Source organism: Rattus norvegicus, chromosome 1 (assembly GCF_021556685.1).
Source record: "Rattus norvegicus strain SHRSP/BbbUtx chromosome 1, alternate assembly SHRSP_T2T, whole genome shotgun sequence".
NCBI lineage: Eukaryota > Metazoa > Chordata > Mammalia > Rodentia > Muridae > Rattus > Rattus norvegicus.
The window spans coordinates 62,895,848-62,923,670 of record NC_141534.1 but is presented as its reverse complement, the minus strand read 5'-3'; the positions used below and the strand labels follow the sequence as shown (position 1 = coordinate 62,923,670).

At 44.6% G+C, this 27,823-nt stretch overlaps 1 pseudogene across 1 annotated transcript; it reads left to right on the top strand.

Annotated features, from left to right (window-relative positions):
- The first annotated feature begins 1,448 nt into the window (after nucleotides 1-1,448).
- LOC148007103 (sperm motility kinase Y pseudogene) lies at nucleotides 1,449-4,708 on the top strand (annotated as a pseudogene). Its single transcript, XR_015646210.1, has 2 exons — nucleotides 1,449-2,042; nucleotides 3,136-4,708. The product of XR_015646210.1 is annotated as a sperm motility kinase Y pseudogene (transcript).
- Nucleotides 4,709-27,823: the final 23,115 nt, after the last annotated feature.

The following is a 27,823-nucleotide window of genomic DNA, read 5'->3' as shown; positions in this document are numbered from 1 at the left end:
AGCAAGAACCAATTGCCAGGCCTACCCTCTGCCCAGAGCAAAGGGAGATTGGGACTTGGATTCCAACCTTGGCCATTATTGTAATACCTGACCTTGTAACCCTTGCTCCCTTTGGGGCTCGAACAGTCCCCCTCAAATGTAGACAGCAATGTCTAGATGGTGTTCACAGCTTTTCTTGCCTGAAACTGTGCTGTGTTTGATACTACAAACCAGGAAGTAGGGACTTGAACTTGAGATCACTGACTCGGGCTAGGGAGGACTCCAGGGCACCTGAGCTCAGCTGCAAAGGCAGAAGCTGAACCACAGTGAGCAGAGGTGGCACATTTTTCTGTTTCTTTCCTTTTCTGCTCTCAGGTCTTTCAGTGAACTCCACAGATGAGGATCTTTCCTCCCAGGCTGAGTGTCTGCAGCCATGAGGGTCCTCTCCAGGGGATTCAAAACCCCAGAAGAGTCTTCAGAAGGAAAGCGCTACACACTGCTCTGCCCCCAGCACTCTGAAAAACAGAGACCCTTTCTGGGCTTGGGCCAGTCAGTGCTCAATAGTTAGCTTCTGGCTGCACTGGCTGCTCACAAATAACACAGCAGACTGGGTCCTGTGACCTGGCTCTCACAGACTGTGATTGAGAATTTATTTCAACTGTGTCAGCACAGCCACTCTGTTCCTTCTGGTCCCAGTTTGCACAGAGCTCCTTGTCCTCATACACGCCTGTTCCATCACTGGACCTTAATATTTAAATTGAGCCCTACACTCAGGATGGACTTGGTTTTCTATACATCATGCCAACCTCTGTGTGAGAGGAAGTGTCTGCATGTGTATGCATACCCCCTTATGTGCCTAGGTGTCCATGCATACCACTACCCCATGTCCTGTCAGGGGCCATCCTCTGGACAGGTCCTCACGCCTGCATGTCAGACCACCTGTCTTCAAGCCCCAACCCCTCCCCACTCCACAGATGCTGAGCTTGTGGGCTTTGGGTATTCAAACTCAAGTCCTCACCCTTGGGAGGCAAGTGCTCTGCCTATCCCTGCAGCTTTGTCTCAGGTGTTTGATGATAACCTAGAGCCTTTCTGAGGATTTATGAGAACAGTGTCATCTTGATGGGTCAGTTTAGAAACACAGCTTTGTCTTTTTTCATTTTTTAAAATCTGTACCATCAGTTTGAGGCTAATCATTCAGAATTCAAAGAAAAAGTGACACAGCGAGCATAGACATGAGGACTTTAAAGCAGGAGGCACAGCAAATATTCAAAACAGAGAACTGAGGAGAGGTAAACATCTTACATGCTTTGATTTCTAAAAGCCTAAAGTCTCTCCATAGCCCACAGAAGCCAGAGCCTTGAAGCCCTTCCCAACCATGTCATGACAGGTCCTATTGTGACCTCATGAGGAGCGACTGTGAGGAGGTGCAGCCAACAGATGTTAAGCTGTAGCCAGGCCTGGATTTCTTTGAGTGCTTTGAGAGGAGGTGTGGAGTGGAGCCCTCTGGGACTTGGTTGTATCTAGTGAGCTGTGTGTGGTTGTATCGGATTTTACTGTACTGTGTATATGTGTATGTGTCTATGTGTGTAGGATGATGTGTGTTGACAGATTTCCTTGTGTGTGACTGTGTGTACACTTTCGCCCGTGTTTGTCAGTATATGTAGGAGTGTGTGAGTTTACAGGTTTGTTTGTGTGTATGTGTTTGTATGTGTGTACGTTTTCTTGTGCATGTGTGTGTCCCTGTGTGTATGTTTGTGTGTGTATGTGATGTGCGTTTTTATTGGTGTGCTTGTGTGTAAGTATGTGTGTACCTGTTCATATGTGATTGGGTTTTGTGTGAATCTGGGTGTTTGTAAGAGTTTGTCTGTGTGAGTATAAGTACACTTTTGTGTATTTCTGTGTGTGCTTCTGTGTGTGCCTATGTGTGTGTGTGTGTGTGTGTGTGTGTGTGTGTGTGTACACACGTTCCCATCCCCTTTTGCCCCTTCTTGTATCTATACTACCTTCACCTCAGTGCAAGAGAGTGTAGAGGCCAGAAGTCAGCCCGGGCTCCTGTTCCTAAGGTAGGTCATCAACCTCATTTTCAAGACAGGCTCTCTCACTGGCCTGCTGCTGCCCAAGTACCTGTGTTGGCTGACCAGTGGCTCCCAGGATTTTGATATGCCAACCCCATAATATCAGATTAAAGGCCTATGTAGACGGCTGCCTGCTCATTTATGGTTTGATTTTTTTTTCTGTGTTTAAGAGATAGAATTAGGCCATATATTCTCAAGACCACTGGCTATTTCCTTATTGTGGTTTTGATCTTTCTTCCTTTCTTTCTTTCTTTCTTTCTTTCTTTCTTTCTTTCTTTCTTCCTTTCTTTCTTTCTTTATTATGGATTGCTGGTTTCATTTTTTGGTGGTGGTTTTTATGTTCTCACATGCTATATTACTGCTTTGATTATAGACATTTGTGCAGTCGGATGATTCACTCTATCTCCATTTTCAATGTCCTGCGGTTTCATCCTTTTACATTATTCCTGTTTCTCTATTTATTGAGTACAAGCAATCATTGGCTTAGTCTTAATACAAATTTGCCCTTTGTGACACTTTGACTCTTCGGCCTTTGTTTAAGGTTTACTGTTCACTGATATTTAACTGCCTTATTCCTTGTGGTTGGTTAATTTTAATTTTCAGTATTTTGCTCTGGAGAGTTGTGGAGTTTTGTGGAACACTAGGTCCTGAAATTCAATGGAGTTTCCCTTAAGTGTTGGCTTTTTACATTTCTTTGTTTTGTCTTATACTAATTGTTTCTCCTCTCGTTTCTTTCATCTGACCTTTTTCTTCAAACTACATCCATTCACAGTATTGATCAGCTTTGGCTGCACAATCCTATTGTAGTATGACAATTTTTATTTTCATCATTGCATTTAGTATGTGTGTGCTCTTGGCTTTCTCTTTTGGGGTTGGTTATTTGGGTGGCTTTTACTTATGATTCTTCATATTTTCCCCCTTTTCATAATTTTATTCTATTTTTCTAGTCTAGTCTTTTCTTTGTTTTTATTTTTTTCTTTTTGTTTCATTTGTTTCTTTTAGGTTCCACATGTGTAATTTTAGTTCCTGAATTGCTCCATCTTTTTCATTATTTGATTCCATTTTTTTTTGTTATTTTTAGGTAGCATTAGTACTGATAAAATGCCTACAGAGATTGAGAAGGAGTTACCCCCTCCTAGGCCCGATCCCAGTATCTCTCAGGAGGGAACCTCTCATTCCCAACATAAAGTACTGAAGACTATTGGAAAAGGAAGCCATGCCAAGGTCCTCCTGGCCCACCACCAGCTCACAGGAACCCCAGTGGCGGTCAAAGTTCTCCGAAGGAACAAGCAGTGGTTCCGGCCAGCCATGACAGAAGCAAACATAATGAGAAAGATCAACCACCCCAACATTGTTTCTCTCTTACAAGTCATTGAAAACAAAACTAGAATATACCTCATAATGGAGCTGGTGGAAGGCCAACAACTCTACCAGTACTTCAGAGAGTCAGGGCACATAGAGGAGGATGAGGCCCGGCAAATATTTGAACAGATATTGTCAGCAGTGAGCTACTGCCATGGAAAGGGGATTGTTCACCGAGACCTGAAAGTGGACAATATAATGATCGATAAAAACAAAAAGGTCAAAGTCATCGACTTTCGGCTTAGCACCAAAACACAACCTGGACATATGCTAAACCAGCACTGCGGTGCGTACTCTTTTGGTTCCCCGGAACTCTTCCTTGGACTTCTGTATGACGGGATGAAGAATGACATGTGGACAATAGGAGTGGTCTTGTATTATATGATAGTGGGAAAGCTTCCATTTGATTCAGTGATCATCCAAGAATTACAAATACAAGTTGTTGCAGGGGTGTATCCTGCCCCCTGTGGGGTTTCAGAAGAACTGGAGAACCTCCTTAGTCAATTACTAACAGTAAATCCAATGTATAGACCAACAGCCAGTGAGGTGATGAAACACGCCTGGTTCAAAGAACACGGGAAGGGGTTCACAGGTCGTTGTGAAGAACTGCTTCCCCTCAGGCCAGACCCTGAAATTTTGGGTGCGAGGAAATGCATGGGATTTCAAGCCTCTGCAATAAAATACTCCCTAATAAAAAGAAAATATAATGAGGAAATGGCAACTTATTACTTCCTACAACAGCAGGCCCTCCCGGGGTATGGCTGCACAGCCCAGGCACAGCAAGTGAGTCCCATTGCAGCCCCATTTCCTAGCCTTGATCCTGCAGGTGCTTTTAGATTACAAAGAAAGAGGAGTGGAAGCCTGCCAGTCCTTGACACCTTGCAGGTGTCATTCTCCCACGGTCAAGTATCTCAGTATGGCCAGAAGGCTCATCCAAAAGGAGGAAGAAGGTCAACTGTGCCTGGTCCTCTCAGGGCACTACCACTATCACAAATGTGCCATGAGTGTCCCATGCATTCAAACAACAAGCATCTTCAGTGAGAAGAGTAGCAACAAGGAAATAAAAGAAGATAATCTACTCTCCCGCAGAGCGCCATTAGAGGATAAGCCCATCTCCAGCAGGGTCCGGCACAGAGGTTTTAAGGTGTGGACCATGAATATAGCAAATGCCCTGATTAATCTTTGTTGCTGCCTGCCAAGGAGAAAGAAACCTCGCCTGGGGCAGAACAGCATCTCACCCGAGAAATGAGCCACAGGGAGAGTCCAGAGAACAAGCAGCAGGCATAGCCCAGGTATCTTTGTGCTTTGTCCTTTCCAGTTTGCTCTATGTTCCTCCTTCCTCTTGTCTCTGGTTTCCATTTTCCCCACAATTCTTACCTTGTATCTTCTCTAAGTTCTTTATGAGGTTTCCCCAACACCAAGCCTCCTGCCTCTTCTTGATTTCTCCTCTTCCCAGCAGGGACCCAATATGAATGATGAGTTCCCCACTCTACAGATTTGTCTTGTTGACCCATCCCTTCAGATGGACTCCATCCCCACCTTAGGCCAATAGCTCCCACAGGGTGAGGACTAGAGGTTCATGGGATCTTGGACTCTTCCATGGGCTACTGGTCCTAGCACATGTGGTCATCAATTCCAAGTGCTGCAAAACAGAGTCTTATCTTTTCAAATGTGACGTCCCATTCCATTAAGCCTTAAAATTAATAACAAGGTTTGTCATTGAATAAGTATCAACAACCTAGTTTGTGGGTTATTGTTGATGGTCAGAATCCTGGATGCATGCATAGTTTTTTGCATACTGATTTTTTTTGTTCCTAAGGCCTACTGATTGGTAACATTTCTAAATGATTTCTTTCAAAAATCTTAACTGAGAAGTAGAAGAGAAGAAGTAATAAAATAATAAAGCAATCAAAGCTCCAAATGGTAATCTAAGTATTCTACCTCATATTTTTTTTGCTTAGAATAAATTCTTTTTTTCTTTCACAGTGCCATCTTGAAATTCTGTCATATCCTGTGTATAAACAGGTGGTGATTTCAGACACATGGCCAATGAAAAGACACCAGCAGAAGCTACAGCACCAACAGGAGTAACAGCAATAGCACCAGCAGCATTAGCAGTAGCAGAAGGAGGAAGAGGAAGAAGAGGAGGAGGAGGAGGAGAATGAGGAGGAGGAGGCAGAGCAGGAGGAGGAGGCAGAGCAGGAGGAGGAGGCAGAGCAGGAGGAGGAGGCAGAGCAGGAGGAGGAGGAGAAAAATCTGGAGGAGAAGGAATAGGAAAAGTGGAATAGGAGGAGAAGAAGGAGGAGGAGAAGGAGGAGAAGGAGGAGGAGGAGGAGTAGAAGGAGGAGTAGGCAGAGCAGGAGGAGGAGGCAGAGCAGGAGGAAGAGGAGAAAAATCTGGAGGAGAAGGAATAGGAGAAGTGGAATAGGAGGAGAAGAAGGAGGAGGAGAAGGAGGAGGAGGGGTAGGAGGAGGAGGAAGAGGAGGAGGACTTTGTTTCCCTGTCCTGGGATAATTGCTGAATGACTTCTTTTGGAGACAGATACTATGCTGAGCAATGTCTATGAAACAAATTATCAGAATATTAACCATTCATAGAAGACATCTCAATATTCCTGAAGAGGATCACCCCTGGAAGACAGAGTTAGATGGCAGTGCAAGCTGTGCGGAAAGTCCTTAATGAGGACGACTTTCTCAAAGCTGATGATGTAATAGTTCTGAAGGAGCATTTTGTGGGAGTCAGGGTCCCATCTACCTCTGTCTGGGCACACAGAGCTCCTGGCCTTGCATCCTGCCTGAGAGGTGACCTGGATTATTGGCTTCCCTGGTCCACACAGGGTCCTGGATTGCTTGGTTGCCCCTCATTCCTGGTCTACCCTGTGCCCCATGGTGTTTGCAGCTTCTATGGGCTGAATTTAATCAGTGATTCACTGGAGCTGGATCTGAACCCAAACCACAGGGAAGCCCTGGGCACTGAGGAAAATAAGAGCAACAGACAACATCTCCTCCACTGCTTCTCTGTCTGCTCCACAAGGCAAGGCAGCTCTCACACAGGAGGCATCCAGCCTAACTCCCAGCAGGGAGAGTGTGAGATGTCTGTGGATGAGCCCACATTACAGTACGATTCTGTGGGAAGACATCTGGTAGCTTCTGGTGCAGCTGCAGCAGTCAGGACACATGGAACTACAGTGGAGGTGAGCTATAGGACCAGGTAGCAAAGAGTCTGATCTGGCCAATGCTGATCTGAATCCCTGGGTGCTCAGGGCTACAAAGAATGCCAGTCATGGGCATGCAATGTGTCACTAACACTGTGTGTGACCACATTCTGAAAGTCTTGTCCAGAAAAAAAAACAAGTGGTCTTGAGCACTGAGTTTCAGTCCCGACTCATGGGGTACAGGATAGCAGATTGACCTGAGTATGAAATCGCATGAATATGCCCTCTGGCTGCTCCCTGGGCTCAGGATAGATGGGCCCTGAGAAGGCACCATTCATGGGTCTGCAGGAGTATGGGAGGTCTTGGCATTCATGAGGCACTCCTAACCCTTACTTGAGCCACTCTGGGGAGGAGATGGCATCATTTGTGAGATGGGCTTATGTGGGACACTATGCTTCGATGTATGGCACAGACAGCTCCTTTCCTTGCTGACAGTTCAGACCCACAGCTGGCCTCATCTCAGACAGTCCCATGAGGAGTGGTGTTTGGTTCTTGCTTCACAGTTAGGGCAGGAAAACACCTAGGATACGATGGGCCACTGCAGTGAGTACGGGCCACGTGCCTGTCTTGTCCTTGCTTACTTGTTTTTTCCTCTTCCTCCTCCTCCTCCCCCTCCTTCTTCTCTTCCTCTTCTTCTTCCTCCTTCTCCTTCTCCTCCTCCTCCTCCTCCTCCTTCTCCTCCTCTTACTCCACCTAATTTCAGGAACCACCCAGAGACCTTCACAGGAGTGTAGTTCATGCTAATCAGAATGCAGGGCTGGAGATCAAATTCTGGGTAAGGTCTCCATCCAGCCCTGGTTGCTCCCCCACACACCCTGCCTACCTGAGATTTCCAAATTGTGTTCTCAGGGTCGTGGAGAATCCTCTACAGTTAGCCCTGCTGATACAGCCAGTTTCTTGGGAACACTGGGTTTAGCAGGAGTCCTCTCCATCAGGCTCAGAACCTTAGAGTGAGTGAGAGGGCTTGCTGAGTGGCACACTAGAACCAGAAAGGTGTAGAGCCCTCCAGTGGTAGTCATGTAGTACTGCAAGAGTTTATTTCCTAATTTCTTCACCTCTACCTTGTTCTAAAGCCTTTTCAGGGACCCCTAGGGACCTAAGAAACTTGACTTTGGACCCCCATAGCGCAACAGAGAGACTAAAGCAGCAGCCCTGTGAAACTTCTGCAGAGGACAGTGTGGGCTCTGTGTTGTAGAGTGGCTGTGGAGTGGCATGAATGCTGACTGACCAGCCAGTCACAGAGAGCTAGGGACAGTTAGATTCTTGGAGGAGGGAGCATGAGCGGCAGACACAGCAGAGTTGAGGCCTTCAGAGGAGCCAGCTCATTTAATAGAGAAGCATTAAGCATTAAGCATCAGCTTAAGACACTGCACTGAAGACCTGACCCAGTAACATGCCTCATTTACACATCACCTACCTGTGCCTTGTGTATGGTCCTCAGGTTAGATCCTATGTCCATCATGACTTAAAAGCAGAAGTTTGCACATCACGCAATGTGGAGGCTACTCTCAGCTGATGGGACCCACGCAGTCTGTGGACAAGTTTGCTTAAGTGAAAGTTGGCCGTCCTTGAACTCTCGGGTCTTCCAGGGTAGTGTGTGTTGACCACATGCAGAGTCATTCCTAAAGACATAAGTGCCAAAATTCAACAATAGGGAGAGAATCCTGTACTGGATGGAATCACTCGGCTCAGTGTGGACACAAAGATATCCTATGCCATGGCATGGAGGCTCCCAAGAACTTCTAGGATGAATGTGAGGCACACAAGAGCCCACAGTGCAGCCTGGGAGAACATTAAAGTATCTGGAATTATCAGGGACACTAAGGTATGTTGGGCAGGATATGGAGCTGATGCATGCTGGAGAAGGTGTCATGAAGGGACATGGGCAGTAGAGGGAGGTCTATGACTGCAAGGCCTGCCTAGGCTCCAATAATCCAAACTGGGTACTGCAGAATTTCCGAGATCACAGCTCTGCAGTTACCCTTCTCATGTCCTGGTTTTAACTACTGCACCCAACACAAAGCCTCCCTTGCAGTATGTCTCAGATCCATTTGAGACTCTGCAAACCAGACATCTTTGTACGGAATGGAAAAGAACCCTTACTGCACAACTCAGGTTGTGGAGGCTGGTCCATCCTGTCTGACAGTGTTTCTGAGGCACTGGTATAGGGCTGTTTGGGGTCTCCTCTCCTCACCTTAGCCAAGGAGGTCCAGGGTCATCAAGCAGGTACAGTCCATGGGCTCTGATATGGTTCATGGTATGTTATCTACTCATGGAGCCCTCAAGATTTCTTTACTGCCCAGGCTCCAAAGAAGTATTTGATGTACCTTTACTTGGATGAGAGGAGACTTGAATGTCACTGCTGCTCACAGGTTCTCGGTAGTTGAGCCCAATAGTGGATGTATTTTTGTGAGTCATATCTGCACCTCCTCCTAACATCTGTTAGAGTAGATAAAGTCTGTCTGGCTGGGTGGGGCAGTACCTCCTCATCTAGGCCTTCTTGTGTGCATCTTGACCTCGGCCAGAACATGTGGAGTTGGGACAACCATTCTGGATGTCAGCTGATGCAATGCCTCACACAGAGGTGCTGGCAGAACTGAGGGTTCTATTCCCTGGACATTGTGACACGAAACAGACTGGGAACAGTGGGAAGAGGAGGGTCCACAAGGCTAGCTCAGACTCCAATCTCTAAAGATCAGATTTCATTTTCGTACAAAATCTGGTGAATTAGCCCTGTACAAGACTCATATTACCTTCCATTAGAAAACCTTTGGGAACAAAAACCCTATTGTAAAGTGGTGTCTGTGCCAACTGTGGGTGCCTGGCATCAGTCAGGTCTGGTGTCAGGATAGGCCCATCCACAGACATACACAGGCACACACACACACACACACACACACACACACACACACACACACAAACATCATTTCATGCAAGCCTACACCGCCCCCCCCCAATCACCTGCTATCTTGGGATGTGTCCAGGCTGCCTCAACTTAGCTTCTTCCCACCACATATGTCCCTAAATTGTGTGAACCAGGGGTGGTCACTCCCCTTGCTGGGTTCCCTATTCCTCAAGTTCAGGTGAGGTCACTCTGCTCCTCCTGATCCTTTCCTGGTCTAGAGCTTGTCACCTGACCCTGTGGTTCACAAGTGCTCCCAAGGAAGAAATAATCCATGTCTCCATGTTTACGTGGTTGCCCATACTGCTGATTCCTGGCAGGAGTCATGTGTGGATGGGTACTTGACAGGGTCTTGGTCCTTAGTTTGTCAGTGTCTCCATGAACACAGCATTCCTGTGAGACCAAAGCACTCCAGACACAGCTTGGGATATGCTGAGTGGCATGGCAGAGTATGCCCCTGAAGAGCAGGCAGGCCCAGCATGGCCACAGAACAGCCTTGGATGTGCCTGTCTGCCTTTCCCACCAGAGCATGACCTGCTGTAACAGGTGCTTGTCATTATCTTGGGGAACACAGCAGTGAGAACCCTGCTGGGGCTTCTGGTCTCCATGGAGCAGGCAGGGGCCTTGTGCTCACTTGTCCCTCACTAGTCCCCTTGGCCCAGGGATTGTGGTTTTCAGGACTCCCAGAAGCATCAGAGGCCAGCACAAGTCATCCTTAGTGTGTGCAGCAGCTACAGGTGCATGCAGGTCAGGACCTGTGCCCTGTGTCTTCAGAGACAAGAAGGAGCCAAGAGTATTGGCTGACCCTGAGAAGCCACTTGGGTCTCATAAAAATTCTATTTATGTCCTTCCTCTGGGCCTGTGGAGACATTGTAGGGAACTATACCAATTTCCTTGGATGCCAGGCTGTGCAGAACTGCAGACTGTGGTCACAATCCATAGGGAATGGACAGGACAATTACAGGCCACGCTCTGCCATGCCTCTGCCTAAAAGTGTGCAATGGGGTCAGGGTATGGGCATAAGGAGGAGCCCACGCAGATTCGAGTCTCCTTCCAATATTCATCTGTGGGCTGGGTAAAGAAAGCCAGCACAAAATCACAGTAACTTTATATGATTGTCTTTTAAAAGAAACATCAAAGATAACAGTTGTAAATCATGAAAATGGCATCTGTGTATGCGTAGACAGCTGTTTGCATGGAGCGTGTGTACCCACACTCCAAGCACAGACTACAGGCATGGGGAGTGTCTGTCTACACTTGGAGCAGAGCATACATGCTATCAAACACACAATAAAGGCCATCATGCCCAGGCCCTGGGTCTATAAGCCACTGAAAGCCTCTCACTCCTCAGTGGGGTCTGATGTCCAATACCTTAGAGACATCTGCAGACTGTGCTGCCAGAACATGAAGAGCCATGAGAGTCTCCCCCGGAAATTCTGTAGTCTTGCTGGAAATGCAAGAGGAAAGCCCAGCCTCTAGGCCAACGTGTAGCATAGTTCATACAAGTATCACTGACACACAAACATGTTGAAGACAACATGGCAGGGCCTGGCAGAGCTGTAACTTGGCCAAAGGTGGAGTGGCTGGGACAAATGAACAATCATGGCTGTGGTAGCTCCCTAAAGCCTGGATTTCTGCCCCCTCTATTATGGGGTCTCTGAAGAAGACAAACGGATGGACTCCTAGAGCATCCTGTTGATTAGCTTGCTGTTCAGATGTGGGATGTGGTCACAGTGCTCTGACAAGGCCACAAGAACATCCATGGGAGTGGAAACTAGCCTAGGTGTGTCCTACTGTGCCCAGGGATCTGCACTCTGGCTTATGGTGTGGAGGCCCAGGGTGCAATGGGGTCAAGGTGTGGCATAAGGAGGAGCCCACGCAGCATAGCATGTGAGTCCTTGAACTCACTGCATTTAAGTCCTGGGGTGAGTCTCATGTGGTCAAACTCTGCATGACTCAGGTGGCTGACATCTTACCTGCTGTGATTGACATCACCGGCTTTTACAATGTGGGTGTAGCCTTAAGAGCCATGTTATATACTTGTCAACTGGAAAACAGAACTTGTGTTTCACTTAGGATGGATGTGTGTCCTTCCAAAGTGTGAGTGTACCATACTTTTGTTTTCTTCCCTCCCTCTCCACTTCCAAAGTCTGGAAGGCCTCCTTGATGTGGGCTCTAGACCGCCAACGCTCACTGCAATGATCACTTGGGTTTGCCATGAATGAACTTCTGTACTGGGAACTGACCTGGCACAGGGCTAGGCTTCCCTTCCTTGCTGACCGAGCAGAAACCTGTGACAATCAAGTGACACCTGAAAGAGTTCCTGTGCACCAAGTTGGGGTGCAGTTCTCTGAGTTGCATGCCTCTGTGGATGAGTCCCACAAACGCCAAGGCACTGGTGACAGGCCTGGAAAAGGACAGCATAAGTCACAGGAGACCCCATGTTGATCTGGCAAGGGATAAGCACTCTTTGCTATGATTAACCTTATCTTGCTCATGGACAGACAATTCTCATGTGAACCAAGTGTGCTAAGTTTAAGAAAATGGGCTGGGGCTGGAGAGCAGGCTCAGTGGTTCAGAGCCTGGCTTTCAAAGCACTTTCAAAGGTCCTGAGTTTGATTCCAGTCACCATATTATGGATACTAACTAACTATAATCAGATCTGATGCCCTCTTTGGACACACAGATGTACATGCAGATAGACCACTCAAATAATTGAATCTTAAAAGAAAGGAACAAAGGAATGAAAGAAGGAAGAAAAGAAAGTTAAAGAATGAAAGAAAGGAAGGAAAGTATGAAAGAACGAAAAATCAAGAAAGGCAGAGAGAGAGAGAGAGAGAGAGAGAGAGAGAGAGAGAGAGAGAGAGAGAAAGGAAGGAAGAATGAAAGAAAGAGAGAGAGAGAGAGATAGAAAGAAGAAAAGAAAGGAGGAAGCAAGCAAGCTGGTCAGCTGTAGAGAAATGGGCCTGTAATACCAGACAATCAAGACACACAGTAGGAAGGGGGATCAGAAGTTCAAGGCTAGCCTGGTCTACAGCATGAGTTCAAGGTCACCATGGACAACTTAGTCACACCCTTTTTCTAAAGGTGAGGAGGGCTAAGGCTACTAACTCAGTGGTAGAGCACTCGTGGGGAAAGCAGACTGCTGTCCATTGATACCTCTCCTTCCTTGCTCTGAAATACACAATGGTATTAGAAGAGTCAAAGGTTCTTGGCCTAGTATCCACTATTCTATTTGCTACATCGTTAAGGGTGCAGTTTTTGGTATTTTGGTCAGGGATCAAATCTATGAAATAAAACTTAAGCAATACTCTTATTGCTGTCAGAGTGGCAGGTGGATGATAAATGCTTGCCCACCTGCATCAGTACAAAGCTGGTTCCTTGGACTCCCTGCAAACACATCACTGCTAACTGTATGCCCTGTGTAGGCTTTTCCAGCACTGTACATAGCTTGAAAACCTTCCCTGCTATGGACCCTTGAGTGGGCATCCTGCCTCTCTCAGTCTCAGAAGGGAGCACCTGGTCACCTCTAGGCTCACAGGTCAGGGACCTCTTCCATCCCATGGTGAACAAGACTGGCACGGCTGCACACACCTTGAAAAAAGAATATTTTGGCAACCCTTAATGAAAAAGATGGTTCTTACTTTCCATTATGGCATTCTATAAAATACGGGTATTTCCTGGTACAATTACACATGTCATTGATTGTGTGTGTGCGTATGTTTTTGGAGGTTGGAGGGGGATAATTCATTTCTCTAAGCCCCTTCCTCAATGCGAGGCGAAAAACATTGACTCTCATACAGACTTTTAATAATTACACAGTTATTTACATATTTTTAAGATTTGTTTATTTTTCCAACTTTTTTTAGTGCTCTCTCTCTCTCTCTCTCTCTCTGTGTGTGTGTGGGTATGTGTGTGTAATTAGATATAATACTCAGGGTCAGTACATCCTACACTTGAGCTACCCTATAACTTTTTATGTTTTAAACAGCTTTATTATGATATCTTTGACATATAAAGCTGATATGTGCTAGAGGTGAGCATATTGATGTTCTTAAGGACATGTTCTTTCTCAGATACAGAACGCAAGCTGGCTAAAATCCTTGCTGCTTTTGCAGATTAACCTTGTCATGCACTGAAGCAATGGGGCACATACTAAGCACACTCCCTGAGCTGCTTCCTAGGTCGGTAGCACTTGCTCCATCCCAGGCACAGCTGGAGTGGGCAGCTGTAAGGTTGAGGACCTGCATTTAGGACACTGGTCCCCAGGAGCACCTTACCTGCAGGTCATCCTTTGTACCTCTGAATGTCACTCCTGGGTTCTCACTGCCTGGCACTTAACCATAGACACCACTGTAGAACTGTCTAAGGCCAGAAGGGCAAAAACATTGTTGTTATAAATTTCTACTATGTAAACGTCAAATGTTGAGCTTCTTGAACAGTATTCTGAAATGAACCTGGGAGAAACACAAGAAATATGGTCTGAAGTCTCTTCTGGAACTGCCACTCCAGCATATTCTTCCACAGGCAGTCACTCTCCTCTGCACTACCGTCCCCCTTGTTTTGCAGCTCATGGATCTCCTTGCTTAGCATATCCACAAGGTGCATTTGCTGTTGCTTCTCCAGCTTCTCCCTGGCATCTTGTTTCCATGGGTCTGGAGACAGACTCCCCAGAGGACAACTCCTCTTTACTGATAGTTATGAACTGCAGATACCTGTGCTCAATAGTGGGGGGCTGCTGCGGGGACTACAACACCAGAATGACTGTTTCTTGGGGCCTCTGCAGTGTGGAAGGTTTTCCTGGTTTGGTCGGTGTGGTCAAAGAAGAGAAGGAAGCAGGTTCAGGGAATGAGAGTGCATCTGTCACCCATTCCTCTCCTGCTCCCTGTGCTTCCTCTCTGCTTCCTTGTCCAGGCAGGCCTTCTATATCTCAGACCACCGCTGCTGCTCCTCACTCTCTTTTGCTAGCCAGCAGCCACCTGAACAGACTGGGATCCTGCCTTGTTTGCAGAAGGTGGTGGGAGGGGCAAATCCACTAAAATGCCGCCAAAATCTGGTGTAGTGGACCTGTGGTAGAGGAGGTGGTGGAGGGAGGTCTGTTCATATGGGCTGGGAGACAGTAACAGTGGTGGGCAGCACCTCTGCTGGGGTTTCCCAATGGCCAGGACCACTCTTAGTCAGAGTGGAAGCAGGGGTAACTGACTTGGAGGAAGGGTTCAGGTGCTCCTGTCTGGATGTCATAGATTCCAATGAGGAGCTCTGGATCCACATATTACTGTCACACTAGAGACCCTTGCCAGCCTCTACTCAATGGAGCTCAAGTAGGTAAAACTCTTCCTGAAGTTCTTCCTTGGAAGAGGTAAGAGGCTGAGAAAAGAAAAGAGGAAGCTCTACTACTTCAGGGACTCACCAGAGATGTTAGCAAAATTTCATGCATGTTTCTTCCTCACAGAGGAGGTAACAAAAACTGGGGAATGGGTGAATAACCAGACCTGACACTGCTTTATGGCTCACCTGCCAAGTAGCCAGCTGTTCCTGTGTCTATGAAGGAATAAAAAGATTTTTCTATACACTGATGCATGCTGTTTGTGGCACTGTCACTCCTGCAATTTAGCTCCTAACCAGGTCTAGGATGAGGGGGTCTGTTCTTGTGAAATGTAAAGAAATAAACAATCAGATGCTTGAAACTGCATAAAAGGCATACTTTTTCCTCAGGGATCTGTTGTACAATCTTTTAAAAAGCATTCAAGGGGGTTGAAACCCCGAAAGGAGCTTTGCCATTTCAGGAAAGGGTGATGGAGGGAAGATTTGTATGGTGGGTTACTGGGAAGACAGGAAGGGCTAATATTGGATTATAAATGAAATAAATAAACGGTTTTCTAAAAAGCATGTATTTTAAATGCTGTGCTAAAAATGTAATGTTGACCCTATGCTTTCAATAAAAAACATTTCACATTTTCTTATTTACTCATTTACACTAATTCTCATTTTCCAGATTCATTAATTTAGTATTAGTTTACTTGAGTAGCGTAATAAAAATAAAACTTCAGTGAACAAAATTCAGGAATGATAGTTAATGTAATTTGTTGAGAACTGTATCAAAGAAGTCAGATATTTCACAAGTAAGAAAGTGTTCCAGGTCATCTCAGATCTCATGCAGAGGTCTCCAGTGGAGACAGATGTTAGCTGCTGTTCTAGTGGTATATGCACACTTCTCTCCAGGAATAGGAGGCTGATCTATTAGAAATAGTGTTAAAAACCCAAGTGTCACATTAAATGACAAGTAAAATAAACATAACAATGTTCCTTTAAATGCAGGAGCCATGTCATACCCATCATACACTGAGGGCAGGATGTTTAGCACTGAGCCAGAGACAAAGATGTACCAGAAGTCGGCTTCACGCACCCCTACAAGTCTCCTGACACCACAGACCAGGATAAGGACTTTCTCCAGGACCAGATGAGATCTGTGCTAGAGACATGAGAGTAAATACGTGAAGCCTTTTGGAGGTTGAAGCCTTTTGGAGGTTGGGGTCCCTATTCAGGATATTCCATCCTCACTACTTTGTTAGCCAGCCTTTTAAGTGTAAAAATGATCTCCACTACCTTGGAAACCTGACACTTTTTTGAAGACACATTTACAGTGCATTTTGATCTATAAGGTCAAGGGTTTTTCAAGTAAAATCCTAATTTTGGACTAATTTGAGACCTCTATGAAAACAACAATGATCGAAGTACAATGTGCCTCACTGGCTTCTGGGTTACAAGGTGACTTAGAGAGTGCCTCCTCTTGTCACTTTGGGGCTGAAAAGGTGATCTGCTCTGTTTTTCATCAGCCTGTCTTTACCAGGCAGATTCGTTGGATCACTGTGCTCTGTCCAAGGCTTTTGAGGACTCTCTGGGGAGTCGTTTTGAGCTGAATTATTATAGAGCTCAAAACCTTTACTCTTCCACCTATCGATGATGGACAATGCCATCGTCTGCTACACATGTGGCTGGAGCCATGGATCCCTCCATGTGTACTCATTAGTTGATAGTTTGCTACCTGGTAGTTCTGGTGGGTTGTGGTTGGTTGATATTGTTGTTCTTCCTGTGGGGTTGCAAACCCCTTCAGCACCTTCAGTCCTTTCTCTAACTCCTCCATTGGGGTCCCCCTATTCAGTGCAATGGTTACATGCAAGCATACTTATTCCAGAGCAGTGAGATGGGAATGGGTGGGTGGGAGCGGGAGCATCCACATAGAAGCAGAGGCAGGGGGTTGGGAGAGCATGGGACGGGGATAACGTTTGAAATGTGAATACATAAAATATCCAAGAAAAATAAAACTTACAAAAACTTCACCCTGTGCTCTGGGTTTACCTGAGCCATAATGATCTGAAACTGAAACCAAAGCCAATTCATTCATTCTCTCCCTCTCACTGGTTCTAAGACTTGAAGAGCTTCAAAGTATGCATCTAAAATTCTTATATTTAATAACTGCTCTTGGTACAATAGGGTGATCTTTATATACATTCTTTGACTAGCGTAAAAATTCAAAACCAACCAAGCAATCAGAAGAAACCATAGCCCAGGGTCTCACTATATATTTGAGGCTCAGACAGGGGCACCGGAAACTAACAGAAATCTGCCTCTTTCTGCATTCTTAGAGCTGGCATTAAATGCACATGCCACCACAAGTAGCTTTATATGAACATTTTCAAAAGCTTTTACATATATTGTGTCTAGAAAAACATTTCATTTAATTAGTAAGTATCTATGGGGGAAACAACTTATTTTTTTTCTCAACACCTGAATTGTAATTTGTAAATAACAAAGTAACCTTTTTTAGATTATTTTTTAAAAAGTACTCAACTTCTCTTCTCTCAACTGATAACACACATATTATTATCCATCAGAATGACAGCATCACATGGTGCTGTCACCTGGTGTGATTATCCACACCTGTTCACAGTTTAGTCTTCCTGTCTGCTCACCTGGGACTCATTCGTTACCCACGTCCCTCTTTGTGTTTGTAAATGGTGTTCTGCTTTAACATGCCAACACATGGTCTAGCCAGGATTGTTTCCTGTTCTACGCTTTAGTAAAGAGTATTCTAGGCTGTCAGATACTGATACTGTTGTTGATACTCTAGCTACAAAGGTCAGGGCTAGGGTGTGCAGGTTCCACAGCTGAGTCAGGGTCAGAAGAGTGTTCACAATACTGCACCTAACAGACTGTGAATATATCTAGGAAACTGTACCATCCGATCTGATCTGAATCATGATCCAGAAGTATTTCTCAGCATCATGCACTCAGTCTCAACTAACTTCTTCCTTGAAGAGTTGAGCAAGAGCTGTGGTAGGAGTTACTACATGGGACTTTTAGGGCCTCTCTTTATAAAAATAATTTATGTGTATGAGTGTTTGCCCAGCATGTGTGCACATGAATGTTTGACTGGTGTCCAAAGAACTTAGAAGAAGGTTTCAAATCCCCTGAAATTAGGGGCAATTGTGAGCTAACACTGGTGTTGTAAAATTCTGAACCATCTTTCTAGTCCCAGATTTTGATAACTTTTAGGAGGAGCCATATCTCAATACAGGATTACTATATGTTGGCTAACCTGGCTTGAGTCACTAGCTCTTACCTCTCTGCACCATGGAGGACAATGTCTGGGTAAGAAAGGTGGACAGGCAGTGAGAGAGGATGCCTTGATTTGCAACTTCCAGGGTAACCATGGAACTGGTACTAGTCATGAGTTCAGCTGCCTTAGGTAGAAAAGAAACAGCGGTCACTGTCACAGTAGAGTCTATGTTCAGAATACTTGTGCTTAGGTTCCTCAACCCGGTTGCTGTGTGGGAAATAAACTAGGCTTTCAGAAGATTATGTCCTGTCCACATCACTTATGATAATTAATTATAAAACAGGTAAATATATTCTATGCTATAACATTAACATTAAGATATTTAAACATTTTACAAGCTCTAAGTATATGTGTACATATTTATATAATTATTTAAGGAAATATTCTAAAGAATATACATTCTTATGAGTGAACACAAATGAGATTCATGTGCTCTAACAACTAGGATTATAGGGGAAGATGAGTAAACACAAAGAGCTTTTACATCACTTCTTTTTGAATTCAAATTTCCAAATAAAAAGCAAAATATCACTTCAATACACTAAGACTAACCAATCAGCTTTAAAGTAACCAATTAGTCATACCTTTCCTGAGAAAGTCCAACCAGACTAAATCCATCCACAATGACGAGTTGGTCATGGGCACCTAGTTGTAACCTAAGGGATACTACATAAGGAACACAAAAACCTACAGGTGCTCACCAACAATCAGATAAAATTTGGCCTTATGCGCTCTACTCCAAAGAAACTATTCCAAGAACACTGTTTTTTGTTTTTTCAAACAAAGTTTAAAACTCTTAACTGTACTCTCAAATCTGCCCTAATTCGCATAAATTGGTCAAAACTGTTGGCTTTGTAAATACTTCTATCTTGTCCCAATAGTCACATGCTGGTCATCCCAACAACATGATACTTGTCAAGGTGGGAGACAATCAACATGGGATCCTTGTTCCAACTGGGCCATGCAGACCCTGAGCTCACCTTCAGTTTTTCATACAAACACACACACACACACACACACACACACACACACACACACACAGAGAGAGAGAGAGAGAGAGAGAGAGAGAGAGAGAGAGAGAGAAGAGAGTGCTTATCATCTACTTTCTAAGGCATATTGTGTGCTCTTCGCGTTGAGCACAGAGACGTGCACATGTAAACCAGTCTTGTACACCTACGAACATTTTCTGTTCCGTATTTTCTCTTTTCTATCCAGCTTTTAGGATATCTTTAAAAGCAAGTAGGACATTGTCCTACCATGAAATCTTGGACGTAAAGGTACATTTTAATACAAAGCTTACATGACACTTACAGATGACTCTAGTAGGAAGTACATTAAGTTTAGAATCATTCAATCAGAAACCCTTAATGTGTATACACCATTCTCAATGCCTTCACTTAACCTCATGTTTGGACCACTGTTCCTAGCTGGAGATTCCTGTTTATCTCCCAGAATAAAAGGGAGGCTCCAGGCTCAAGTGGAACAGCAGATTCAAGGTGGGACTGTTGGGTGACATTACAGTGAACATCAGGGGCTGTCCCATGGAGGGAGGACGTGGCCCTTTCTTTCCTCCTGGGGAAGCAGTACCTACATTGTCCTGAGCAGGGAAGGATCCTCTCATTCTAGCAGATATTCTGGATGACACAAGGAATGTGAATAGATTATGAGATCACTTTACCACATTTCTTTCTGAGGCAGAGACCCTTGCGACCCTTGGCTCAGGAGTAACAGTTCCAGATAGCAAGGTGAGGTCAGTGTGGGCCCTGTGTTGACCTATGAATAGTTATTTATGTTAATCACCAAATCTTTAAAACTTACAGCATGTGAGAGAAAAGTCTCCCAGGAGTCTCAGCTAAAACTAATCAGTGAGTTTTTAAGAACAAGAACAACTAGGAAATTTAAATCCATGTGATTGCTACAAATAAAGCAAGACACTGTCACTAGGTCACCTTTGTGTAAGGGCCCTGACGACATACACAACTTAAGATGTGAAGTGCTCAGCTAGCATGCTTCATGGCATGAACCCAAGACACAGTTTCTCTGTGTCTCATCACCTCTGAAGCATGGTCCACAAACAATGGCAACAAACCTTCTCTTCCTCAGAGTTCAAAGTTACCTTTACTGTTAGTGATAGTTTCCACAGTTAACTAACCTCTACTGGATAGACAGGTTTGACTAACCTTCTCTGAGCTTCTCCAAACCATGTACACATGGTACATCCCTCTGCACATGAGGCCTGTTCCTCTCAGGCCTGCTGTTCTCCTTCCCAGATTAGAAACTGGATACCTTTCAAGCCTACATTCTTAAGTCATCTATCAACTTTGGGTACATGATAAGCACAGCATGACATTGGGTGCCAAATAACACTTTCCTACCTGACAATGAATATGGTCCAGGGGTACCAAACATGGAAACTGGTCAGGTAAGGTCAGGTAACCCCCATACTATCTCCATGTGGAGATGAAGATTGACACACCTTCCCAAGCACACGTTCTCAGCTGTCTCAGCCCACACAGCAATCCTTTGCTGAGCTTCCTTACGCCCAGTGACTGATGAGAGTACATGAGAAGATGCCTGATTTCTGGAAAGCCCTGGGACCCATGACCCACAGTAGCAGCAGCTTCTGATCACAGGTGATTTCAGGAACTGAAAATGCCTAATGTTCCTGTGTTGATTTGAAGATGCTCAGCCCAGGGAGTGGGACTATTTGCAGATGAGCCCTCATTGGATAGGTGTAGCCTTGATTGAGGAAGTGTGTCACTGTAGATGTGACCCTTATGTTCCTTGTTATAGCTGCATGAAAATCAGTTTTCTAGTAGCAGCCTTGAGATGATGATGTAGAACACCCAGCTCCTCCTGTACCATATCTGCCTAGATGCTGCCATGCTCCCACCTTGATGATAATGAACCAAACTGCTGAACTTGTAAACCAAACCCAAAGCAGTGTTCTTCTTATAAGATTTGCATTGGTCATGGTGTCTGTTAATAGCAGGAAAACCCTAAGTAAGTCACTTTCTACCACACATTACGAGGTTAATTGAGTGATGTCTTCACCCGAGGAGACATGGCCTCTTATTAAGGTTCTAATCTCCTAAGTAATTGCAGGCTCTCTTCTGGCCTAGGCATTCGCTATAATATTAATCTTCCCAGTGTCCTTTTCTCTGTAAACTATACATTTTGCATTTCTATTTGCCCCATTTGCTCTTTTTCATTGAAGACCTATAACCTCAGTATAACAGAGGCCATACTGGGCTCTCTTCAAATTTTCATCGAAGAAATTTGTTTATTACTTTGTAATTTAGCCTCAGGTGGTTTTTACGATGTGGGCAGAAGGAAGCCACATTTTTGTAAAAGCATCATAGAAATTATCCCAGACCAGTTACAAATATTATTGCCTTCTGAATCCCCTTGTCCTGGGCTTCCACATTCTGAATAGGTCTTGGCACTCCTGACTCCCAATCTCCTGCCAGTATACCCCATTAAAATCTTCTTAGAGCACTGGGCCAGGGTTCTAGTTCAAAGTTCTGAATTCTTGCATATTTTCCAAAACAAGTAACAAGCACAAACTGGCATGGTCAGGTATCACACAGCTCTATTACATCACCTTCTGCATTAGTTAACTTTGTATTTCTGTGACAGAAATGCCATGAGCACAGCAAACTATAAAACATGAAGGCGATTAGTGATCCTATTTCACAGACAACCTGCTACCATAGGTTAAGTTCCATGACTACAGGGCACAGTGGAAGGAGCAGGAAGCAAAGGACTCACATCTGGAATCACAAGTACAAAGCAGAGAGTGCACAGGGCGTGGTGCAGAGCACTAAAACCTCAAAGCCCAGCCCCACTGGCATTCTTTCTCCAGCAAGGGCACACCTCCTGAGTTTTCCCAAACAGAGTCACCAACTGGGAAAGGAGTACTCAAATGCCCGAGACAGTGGAGGATAGCTCATGCAAAATGTCATGATGATTCAGGAATTCGAATCAGTAACAGAGAGAACCTTCACTCTGGGTCAATGTGTGTTGCTGCAAAGCCAGCAAGCTGCTCTCCCTCCTCTTGAACATAAGATGTGGATTATGTAAAAATGTAAACAAGCATCTCCATGGAAAATCAACAGCCCTGTTAATCTGGTCATACTTATAGGATAAGTCCAGTGGTGCTGGATATTGAAATCAGAGAAGAAGCCAACACAAACTCAAACCCTTTATTCTAATGGAATAAACATACGACAGAAGCCAAAATGGGTAACGATATGGAGCAAATGCTCACTCACTCAGCAGATAAAATTACACCTAGCCCTTACTCACAGACCTACTTCATAAACAGTGTACATTCTGCTGGTATCTACTCAACACAATCCTAAATGCTGCAATCAAACCAAATGGTTTCTTACTTTGTTGAGTATGACTTAAAAACACTAAAGTACTCTGAAGGAGGTGAATGGAATGTTCCCAGGGCCTGGGGAGGTCAGCTAAGGGAGTACAGATTAACAAAGCAACACAACCCAATTTCCCCACCAGCAAGAAGAAACCGGCCTGATGTCAGTTGCCAATTCCTGAGGCTTTAAGAGAAGCCTACAGACTGGAAGGACTGAGGTAGGTGAGGTTAAAATACAGTTACACTGAATGCTGGAAAGTGCTGTGTGTGTGTGTGTGTGTGTGTGTGTGTGTGTGTGTGTTCCATGCATGTGTTTCTGTGTGAGTGTGGTTGGGTTGTTGCTGTTGTGTGCTTAATTTGAGACAGAGTGTCACCACAAACTGAAGCTGTCCTAAAACTCACCCTGTACACAAGGGTGGTTTGGACAGTAAAGAGACCTTCTCTATCCTGACAGGAGGATTAATGATGCGTAGCACAAGCTTTGTGTGAATGTAAATTTCAAAATCTGAAGATTTTATAAACCTCCTTTGGCTTGCTTTAAAAATGCTGGTGATTACAGCAATACATGGTACACTAAGGACAGAACAGAATATACAGTGTGAGCTTTTGAGATGGTTCAGAGGTGAAAGGAATAGCTGATGATCTGAGTTTAGTTCCAGAGGCACTGTTAATAATCAAACACAAATGTAGCCGACTTTTATCCTGTGTAAAAATCAGTCAGGGCATCCAGTCAGAGTTTAAAGTATTTATGGTGTTGTGATGCTACACAATCATAAGACTGATTCCTGTGGAACAGGCTAGTGAAGCAGACAGTAATCAACAGGACACGAGAAAACCTACAGAGCAGGAACTAGAGAGAAAGCTCAGGATTTCAGAGCATTGGCTGCATTTGCAGAGGACCTTCACTTGTTTTTCAACACTTCCAAGTCAGCTCACAGTCATGTGCAACTCAAGATCTAGAATATCTTACCCTCTTCGGGTTTTGTGGGCACTACATAACGCACACAGTGCACATATACTCATGTACACCCTTGTTGGATGACCATAATCCAACACAGCAGGGATAGAGCTCGCCACCCTCAAGCTTGCCAATTTGAAGGAGGAAGCCTTCTTGTTAAAAGCACTGGAGAACAGCAGGCACAAGGACACCTGACTCACACATTCCACCCGAGATCTTGAGATGGAAGCCACACATAACTCTGGCCTTCTCACTGAAGAGAGGTCATCTTTGGATAAGGAGCTTTCATCTGATCCTGTTTTCCTCTTGGATCCCATTACAGAAAAGCATTTGTGTTTGTCCAAGTCTGCACAGGTTCCCAGCACCCTTCCTAGTCATGTCTGACAAATCCATATGGAAACCACTGTGTAACTGGAGTCCTAGTCTATAGCATCTCTCTCCTTCATGCTACCCTCCTTTTATAATGGAGATTTCATAGGAAATCATATTCTTTGTGTACTTACAAATCCCATGTTGTTTACATGTGGCTAAGGTTTCTTCCTCAGCATGCATGGCTGGAGACAAGGCTGGATGCAGGTATTCTGTAGACAAGGCAAGATGCAGCTGCTCTGGAAGCCATAGGACACCAGCATCACAGCTGTAGTTCAGTGCATGCATGGCATGCATTCACAAAGACTGTAGCCCCAAGGTCAGGTACATCCACAAGGTACTAAGGAGAGGGACCTGATTGCTACTGTTGATGTTGCATTTCCTCTTTGTTCTGACTATTTTAACTGGAATTGCCCCCACACAGCAAAATTCCTAAGATATCTGACAGCCACACACAGATGCACATCCAGGTAAAATACAAATGCATGTGAAATAAAAATAAATAATTTTAAACTGGTGAGAGAGAGAGAGAGAGAGAGAGAGAGAGAGAGAGAGAGAGAGAGAGAATGGTGTTTATAAAAGAGAAACTTACCCTCAAAATCTATTTACTGTCCTGAAACTTCTTTCTCATGCGCAGAGGAACATAGACATGAAATTCTTTCTCTCTACACTTCTCAGTGTGTGCTGGGGTACTCTAGATTACTGGTTATTTGGTGAAATGTTGAGAGGTTTAGAAAGATGAACATCATGTTGCAAGTCAGTGGTCTTTAGTCCCTCGTGAGTTCCGTGATTTCAGCTGAGGATCTCTTGCAATGGGTTCTGTATCCAGAGTTATAATCATGAGCTGTGGAACTTCATTTTCTACATGGATACAGGGGCCCCAGTGTAGTCATCTGTTACTTCCCCAACGCATGAGCATGACCCAGGCCCAGTCACAAGTCAGAATTGGGTCCTCAGAGATGCCACTAGTAATGTATGTAGACAAAAGTAAGAAGTCTGGGGAGGGTAAGGAGGAAGAGTGTCAGGTTGAAGCCTGTTTCAAATTCAGAATAGCAGAGTATGTATTTCAGTTAACTGCTTTCATATTTCCCTAGTCGGTGCAATATTAGGATTTGTTAGATTAGATCTTTGAGCCAGAGAGCTAACACCACTGAAGCCAAAAATTTATACAGACAGGCTATCAGGAGTGTCACCCATGTTTACTCTCTCTGCTTCCAGAAGAGGTACAGACACATATTTCCTCACTCATGGTGAGTACAGCACAAAGGAAACCAGTGCATGCTCCTTACACGCCTGAGGACTTCCCAGGGTAGGGGTCCCCAACACACTGGGATCTGACAGTGAAAGTGTCTGTGATTTGACTAGGGCACTAGGGACTACTTACATCACTTTTCCAGGGATGGCACTGCAGAGATCAGACAGTAGTTAAACTTGAAATCTCATCACATTCAACTTCTTCCTGTGCTCCTAACACACCTGATCCCCACACCCTAAGAACTGGCATCCCTTTAAGCTGCTGCTGTACTTTCACACCCTGCCTCCCGGGACTCTGGACTCTTCCTCCTGATGCTCTGCTCCCAACTGCCTTACACCTAGCATTTTACTCCTTTCTTTTTATTTCTTGTTCCCATATCCTGCATGTGTTCTGAGTGGGTCAGCTATGCAGCTATGGGTAGGATCATGAAATATGTGGCTACACACACACACACACACACACACACACACACACACACACACACACACACCAGGTACCAATTTAAGACAAGGCAGACTGTTTATCTTCAGGGGATGCAATGCCTTCAAGAATTGGGACCCTGAAAAAAGAGCAATACACTTCAAAACAAAAATCCAAGGAAAATAAACAACTGGAGTGTCAGTGGAGGTTCTGTAAGAAGAGTGTCAGAAGAGCCTGTGAGAAGATGAAGGGTACACTGAACACCAAGCCAAACTGGAAACGTCTGCATCTGAACTGTGCAGCATCCACCCTGCAGTGTGGCATGCTGTGGGGGTGTCTGAGAAACCATATCTCATCACCTGAGTTTGCACGTATTTAGACCAAGTCTTTGGGTGTTGGAGGTGACTACTATATCTATAGATTAATTAAAATTAATATGGATGAATTCATCATGCATAAACAGTACAACAAAGTTGTCTAGACCCAACTGTTGGATGTATCATTAATGGATTATTCCTCAAATATTTCTGAGCACGAGGATGAAAAATTTAGGATTAATCTCAGTTCCACTAGTGGATGACTCACCAAATGTGCACCACACTGGAGGGGACCAACCATCAAAGGAAAGCTACGGTTCTTTTAATCTTTTGCAACTGCAGTAGCCTATGCAAAGCAAATACTCACATGTGTCTCATCAGTCAATCAGTCCACAGGACAGAGATTACCTATGCCAATCTCAGGGACAGAACAGCATTTTCTGTTTCCAGTTCAACTACCTTTTTTTCTTTAACCTGCAGCCAGGATCCAAAAAAATGCATCAAAACAGCATTTACCTGCTCACACTGAAACACCATTAATGAACAGAGAACAAGAAATGGTAGAAACAGTCTCAGCAAGGAGAAAGTCAACAGTCAGGTTGTGAAGACTCCATCACATACTACAGAGACAAGACAAGTCGGCCTCAGCAAGGCCCGGCCAGCTACCCACACACCCCATGGCTCTGAGCCCATCAGCAACAGACCTGAGGACTACCAGGGAAGCACGCTTGACACTCGAGACTCTTTTATCTTTCGGTCAGTAAGGTGCCGTGGAAAGTAGCTGGGAAGCAGAGTTTACAGAGAAAGTCATAGAAACATTTCAGCATTAAAAATCAAAATCTGATCCCTTCAAAGCCAGGTGTGCGTGCGTGTGTGTGTGTGTGTGTGTGTGTGTGTGTGTGTGTGTGTGTGTGTGTGTATAGGGGCTCATAAGACATAGGTGGTTTGGAAAATCAAGCAGAGGAAGGATTTATTGAGAAGCTGAGATGGTGGGCAATGAAGGGTGGATGTTGTAAGGAAGCTAGAGCATGGTGGGATTTTATAAGCCAAAGAAGTGAAATTCGTATTTAATTCCCTTAGACAACTGGTCCAGGTGCAGTGTTCCTGATGGTGGCTCAGTGCTCCAGCTGTGGATTCAGGGAACTCAGAACATCATACTGAAAATAATCTCTCAGACTACAGAGTCAAATTCCTGCTGGTGCTCCAGTCCCATCAGAGAAGAAAGTAAGTCCCTCCTCCTATGGATCCTCTCATTTTTGTCATTCTCGCCTGCAGGAGATTCAGTCCTTCCTCTGAGGGGGCTACTCATACCTGCAGGTGATTTAGACCCTCTTGAAGGGAATTCTGTCTCCAGATTGGGACGCGGACCCTCCTGTTAGAGAATTAACTCTCTACACATTCTCACAGAGTATGTGTGACTACCTGGAGACAGCATTATCTGCACTTCTAAACTCTGATTGGTAAAGAGAACCCACGATATGAGTTTGAAAACCTCTGAGTTATATACTGAGTAATGAAAACCTCTGAGTTCTATAATATTGATTTCTAAATGTATTCAGTTGATTATGAAAATCTCTGCAATATTTTGATGAAATTTACTTACTTCCTAGATTTCAAACAATAATAGAAGCTATAGTTAAAAGTTTAGTGTGTGTTTGGCCAAATTATTTACAAAATATTTTTGATTTTTATAAAAGTTGGTGTACGACATAGAAATTTTCCCCTATTTTGTTTTGTTTACTGCTAGGATATAGAAATGCTTTATTTCTGCTGACAGAGCTTATATTCATTGGTCTTGTATAACTCACTGTTCAGTGCTAAACTTTAGCAGATTCCTTAGGGTCTCTGCCATTTATAACAGGATTCCATCTACAAGTCGACTGCCTTGTTCTTCGTTTCTCATGGGATGCCTTTTGTTCAGTTTTCCCCCATAAATGACAGAGCTATACTGTGAGAAAAATGATGGACAGCAGT